Source organism: Chinchilla lanigera, unplaced genomic scaffold (genome assembly GCF_000276665.1).
Source record: "Chinchilla lanigera isolate Chin_1 unplaced genomic scaffold, ChiLan1.0 scaffold00064, whole genome shotgun sequence".
Lineage (NCBI taxonomy): Eukaryota > Metazoa > Chordata > Mammalia > Rodentia > Chinchillidae > Chinchilla > Chinchilla lanigera.
In genome coordinates, this window is record NW_004955465.1 from 1,178,720 (window position 1) to 1,184,916 (window position 6,197).

General features: G+C 47.9%; 1 pseudogene; it reads right to left on the reverse strand.

The window, feature by feature from the left end:
* Positions 1-824: 824 nt before the first annotated feature.
* LOC102017316 lies at positions 825-5,663 on the reverse strand (annotated as a pseudogene).
* Between the last annotated feature and the right edge of the window lie 534 nt (positions 5,664-6,197).

Sequence of the window (6,197 nt, forward strand, 5' to 3'; positions counted from 1 at the left end):
ATCGGGTAGCCAGCTGGGGACCCGAGGGTGGTGCATCTGCAAGGCCAGCAGCTTTGCAAGGGGTGAAGGAAACCTGGCTGACTATAGGGAAGGCCTGGCCCTCCTCCTGGGACAGCATGGTCTCAAAAGGTGTCAGGTCCCTAAGCAGTGCTTTCAGAGTCATCCCTGCCAACCTCACTGTTGGTTTGGACAAGCATGACGGATGTGCAGCTGACGTCTCCATGCAGCCACCATATCCATCAGGGCCGCCTCCCGCTAGGCCTTCCTATAGGGCCCTGTGGGTTGAAGGAGCAGATGACATGACTGAGTGCAGAGAGGGTGGCGTGGGTGACACCGGATGGCACCACGCAAGTTTGAGCCGAGGTCCCTGTCCTGGCCCTCAGGAGCCGCCACTACAGACAGGAGACCTTGAGAGGGCCCTGCAGCCAGGTGTGAGTGTCAGCACCCCCTCCTTCCAGCCCTGGCTGAGGATGCCCAGCCTTGAGCACGTGGCCTAGCAGTGTCCCGAGCTGGGAAGCGGACAGTGATACAAACTGCCATGACCACTGCTTAGCTAATGTGGCAGTGGAGGTTGGCCTCTTGGGGGCTGTTTAAGGACTGGGCAGTGGACGCTGTTCTCAGAAAATAAAAATGGAAACTCTTAATTATTTCAAAGCTATACATATGGGCCTGTTAATTTTAATATACCCTCTTATGATAATGGTAAATATGTTCACTACTAATGATGATATTTTAAGGTTGAAACCGGTTCATCTTCAACCCAGTGTTGGCTTGGGAGCCACAGTTAGACACTGCCTGTCCCTGTCACTTTTGTACCAGAGAGCTCAGTCTGTCTTCAGACCTGTGTCTCTGGCTGCCGTCTGCACCTCAGCCTGCAGCTCTCCCAGGAGAAGACACCTCTTGCCCATCTTTTGGATCAAACTGTTGGCAAGGGTGCAGGACACTCTCCGCCATCCTGGGGAGACCTCCAGGGCAGGGGTGATAGGAGGACATACTCTTTTTTGTCCTAGCTTGGATACTATACTTTCTGTTTGTTTGTTTCTTTGTTTTGAGATAGGGTCTTTTCACTTAGTTTAGGCTGGCCTCAAACTTACTGTGTAGCCCAAGTTGGCCCTGAACTCTCAGCAATCCTCCTGCCTCAGCCTCCTGAGTGCTGGGATTACAGCTGTGGGAGATTATACTTTTTTTTTTTTTTTTAGAATCATAAAGTTTACTATTTCTTTTTTGGGTTTTTTTTTTTTTCCCCCGGTACCGGGAATTGAACTCATGACCTCGCGCCTGCCAGGCAGGCGCTGTGCCGCTGAGCTAAATCCCCAGTCCCAAGTTTACTATTTCTTTTCCATCATTTGGCACATATCCAAGGCACATTAGAAAATTAGAAATCATAAGTTACTTTGTAGAAAAATAACCAATCCCTCCCTTCTATACATACACAAGTATTTCCAAGGACATGCACAAAACCGTTTCCCTATTACAAAGTTATTTGAAAATGTACTGAGGTCAAACCCATATTTGTAGCTTTAGGCCAATAACATAAAAAAATAACAGATTTATAATCTATAGGAATTTATAAAAAGTAACACATGGCGATAAATTCTAACATAAAGTAACATTGACCTGGTTTGTGCTGTAAGTTTTGAATTTGAATCAAAAGATTTAAGGAAAGATGTGCCAAAGCTACTCTCTAGTAACCATCCATTAAACCTGACCTTGAAGAGGTTCTTTTTTCAATTTTATTTATTTATTTTTGGTGGTATAGGGGATCAAACCCAGGGCCTCACCCATACTAGGCAAGTGCTTTGCCGCTGAGCCCCATCCCCAGGCTTTAAGGGAGGTGGTTCTTAGTGGAAAGAGCTAAGGGTGCATATACGCAGTGGCCAAGTGTCTGTCTGCTGGAAGAAAAACCACCCAACTTTCTCCATATGCGTGGTGTACAGTTCTTATGTGTGCTCAGTAAGATGAACGTCAGAATGGCATCTAGGCATCTTTTTGTTCAAGTGTTGCTTTGCAAAGGAATATTTTCTTCATTTGAGTGTGACATTTCTGCCTGGCCTCCACAATACCAACCTAAATTGCTGCTCCTTGGCTTATCCCAGATGAGGGGATTCTCTTGGCCCACGGTTTGCTCATTGATCACAGAGGTTTAGCACCTTGCAGTAGAAGGAGGTCAGACTCTGACAGTGAAACCTCTCCCCGTAGCCAGGACATCCTAACTTAGAAACACACACCTTAGATGAAGGAGCTGGACACTTACCAGAATTTCAGTCCATTTCTTTTCAAGTGTATTCATTAGCTTTGAGGAGCGATGAGAAAAGTTTTTGTTGCATTTATTATTTTAGCCACAGAAAAGCTATTGGGAACCTTCTGAAGACAAAGTCTTAAGCCAGTTAAATAAAGTCTACTTAGAGGTATAAGATGTATTCGTGCTAAGTGTCATCTTCTTGCATGCTCACTTGCAGCAGCTTTAACAAACTGTTGAGGCTGGGAGATACGAGCCTCCAGGACAGTCTCTGGGCCCTTGGGCACAACCGCAACATCAACCGTGTGCCTACGGACCATTCTCCGGTTCCCAGGAACTGACTGCTTCAGCGGGGCCTCTCCTTGGGAAGGTCGTTGCTTCCTTCATTAGCTGTCTGCAGTCTGCTCTGCTCTGGCAGGTGACTGTTTCTCTGTGACTCTTTGCCTCTCTGGATTTCTTCCTGATCTTAACAGTCACGCACTCTTTGTGGTCTCTTTCAATATCATCGTCTAATGAGGCAGTGCAACTTAGGACTACTTCAAGTAACTCCATTATTTTTGAATTCTGTTCTGCGCAGTCTGTAGCTCTGTGCTGCCACTTCTTGAGGACATGCGCCGACGCTCCATGAAGCAGAAGCAGCTCTACCACAAAGACGTGCTTTTCTATCATGGCCTCATTCAGGGCCATGTTGCCCTTATTGTTAGAAGCATTCATGGAGGTCCCGTGCTGTAAGAGCAGTGCTGTGACTTCGTGATGGCCCCTGGAGCAGGCATAAATGAGGGCTGTGTTTCCACTTAAATCCTTCTCATTGAGTTTTATTCTAGAATCCAGTAGGTATCTCACCACCTGAAAGTGGCCCTTCTGGCAGGCCAGGTGGAGGGGCACAGCTGGGTTTGTGTTCCTGACAGTTGGGTTGGCACCATGCTTCAACAGGAGAGGGATAAGGCCCACCTGACCATGCAGGCCAGCGATGTACAGCACAGAAGAGCCGTCCTGGTTCGTCACATTCACCCCAAGCCCACGGGCAGGAATCTTTGCCAGCTTCTTTTGAGCTGGAGTACATTTGGGGCACTGGCACAGTGCCAAGTGTCTGTCTGCTGGACAGAATTCAAGAATTCTGCTGACAGAATTCAAGATCCGCCACACTGACAGCATCCTCCACTTTTTCTGGGTCCTCCTCCGTCCACTCCAAAAGGTACCACACCATCTCCAGGTCTCCATCGGCTCTTAAAAGTTTTTCTACATCTCTATAGTCCTTCTTGGACTCCTTTTATCTAGAGCTTGCCGACATGGAGGAGAAGCTGGAGGTGGAAGAGCCCTGGCTGATGGAATCCACAGAGTGTTGAGGGAAGAGTGCAAGGACCTCAGAAGGCTTCAGCTTCATTTCAAAAGACAGATGATGGGCTTCCATTATAGACAAGATCTTTGAGTTTAATGTACACGTGAGTGCCGTCTCTTTCAGCCTGCTCTGGATCTCAGTGGGAGCCCCGTTCTGTAGCAATGTCTCGAAGATGCCTTGGTAACCCCAACGTGCAGCTGTGTGAAGAGGTGTGTCTCCTTTCTCAGTGCCGAAATCTAGTCTGCAGGATTGCACATATAGTAGACCAAAGCCTTCACACAATCTTTGTGCCTGTAGGTGCAGGCCAGGTGCAGTGGGGTGTTGCTTTTGTTGTCCTGCACCTTGATGCTGGCCTCATAGTACAGCAGCAGCGTCACACTCTGGTAGCCAGGTAGAGCAGAGTGGAGCTATGACAGTCCATGGCATCCACCATGGCACCCTTGGAAACCAGGAGGTCGATGAGGGCTGCCTGCCCACAGAGAGCAGCCACATGCAGAGGCGTATGCCCCCAGTCATCTCCGGAGAATGGAGTGACAACAGACGGATCATTCAACCTCCCAGAGACCAGTTTCTCACAGTGGTCACAGAAGCAGAGTGGGTGGCACATCTTTCGGATGGCATCTTTGTCATGGTCTTCTTGGCTTAGAAGTTTTGCACTTTCTTCTGGTCACCTGATGCAGTGTGCTTAAATAGCAGTCAATGGGAGCTGAGGTCGTCTGAGACCATGAGCTCATCCTCTGCTTAAGGAACAGTCTGTCCTCAAAGCCCTCTGACTCCTGAGGTGGCTTAATGGAAAGCCTTCCTTGGTGAATATATTTGATCGCAGCCTCAATTGAGGTCAGGCAGTACCCCAATTCCTCTTTCGCTGAGCTGCTACATCTGAAGTTTTTGATGTAACTCAAATTTGCCATCCAATTAGGGATCTCTGTTTTCACCAGCAAATATAACAGGACTGAGAGAAGATCATTATTACACATGGTCTCCAAGTTCACCCTTTAGCTGGGAGACTGTGTGCTGAGCTGCACCACCTTTCGGAAGCAGAGCAGCTTCTGCTGGAGCGAGGAGCATTTGTTCAGCTGAGCCAGCTTTCTTTTTTTTTTGGTTTTTCTCCGGTACCGGGAACCGAACTCACGACCTTGCGCTTGCAAGGCAGTCGCTTTGCCGCTGAGCTAAATCCCCAGCCCCTGAGCCAGCTTTCTTTGCACAACCGACGTTGAAGCTGAACTCAAATTTCACACCAGTATCCTTCTGCTGGAGATCTTGAAGGCATCTTGTGATTTTGTTTAAGGTGGCATCCTCGCTTGCCTCCATGGTCCCCACATATTTAAAGATGAGATCGTAAATATGGTGGTGGACGCACATCTCTACTGCCTGCTTCATCAGGGTCATCTGGACCTCCTGCTTCACAAGCACTTTCAGGTGAGAGTCCCTCAGAAGCTGCTGGAGGCACCTGCTTTACAGGGCATTCACTGAGTCTATTGGTGAGGGAGACTCTTTCACATTTCTGGAACGTTCGGTAGAAAGAGGCAATGCTCCTGTCAAATTTCTCGGAGTGTCTTCCCAAAAATTCTCTCACATCTTCAGTGGTTTTCAGGGAAAAGGGATCTGAGGGGGCTGAAGGCTCTTCTGAACTCTCTCTCTTTTCCAAAGGATGGGCTATGCACAGGATGCTGAAACTTTCTTCTTTCTCGTTGTAGAAAGTTTCTTCAAAGGTGTTAAAGGTTAAAGGTGTTAAAGTGTTAAAGGTTGGGCACTGGGAAAAGACATAAAACCAGCTCCTAATTTCATCTTGTTTCCTTGTATAGACACATCCTTTCCATTTAAGGTCTGAAAATGTCCTTCCATGGGTATCAAAATGTAGGAGTCTACCTGACAGGTAGACTGAACACTGCTGGACAGGCTTCCTTCGCAGGGCACTAAGACGATGCTGTGGATTTGGGCCACCTTGCTGCACAAGTCTGGATGCCACTTCTGCAGGGCCAGATAGAAAGGATTTTTCAGGAGATCTTCATCATACAGAGCCATATGGACTTCAAAGGGATCAAAGGGAGTTTCCTGGTGTCCTTGTGAGAATTAGAAAAAGGCACCTCGTCTTCCCCGTGCATTCAGCCCTGCACCAGGGCACATGGTGTGGCAAGGAGGTCTTAGGCTGTGCATCAACCCCAGAGAACAATGAACAGTTTAAGAGCTACATACTTCCACTCCCCATCTCTAGGCTGTGGCACTGGAGATTATACTTTAAGAGGACCTGGAGGTCCTGGAAGTAAGACGATGATCTGAGGAAAAGCAAGACAAGACTTAGTTTTCTCCAAGATAACTTGAGAGTAGTTCTAGCCAGACAGTTTAAAGATCAACTTTAATCCAGAAATACTTATTGAGAGCTCACCCCTGGGTAAATATTATAAGTGCAACTCATTCCCTGGAGGGTGATACTCAGGAATTCTGTCTTTGCAGAGCTCAGAACAAAAGCAAATGGATTTGCATGGCAGAATAAGAGCTGCTGAGGAGCTGCAAGGAAGCATTTTCTGCATCACATGAGGAGCAGTGCTGAATGCAGGAAGGCTCGCTGGCCGGGGAAGTGAGCCCAGCTGTGTGGCCAGGCACTGTGCCCCTCAGTTC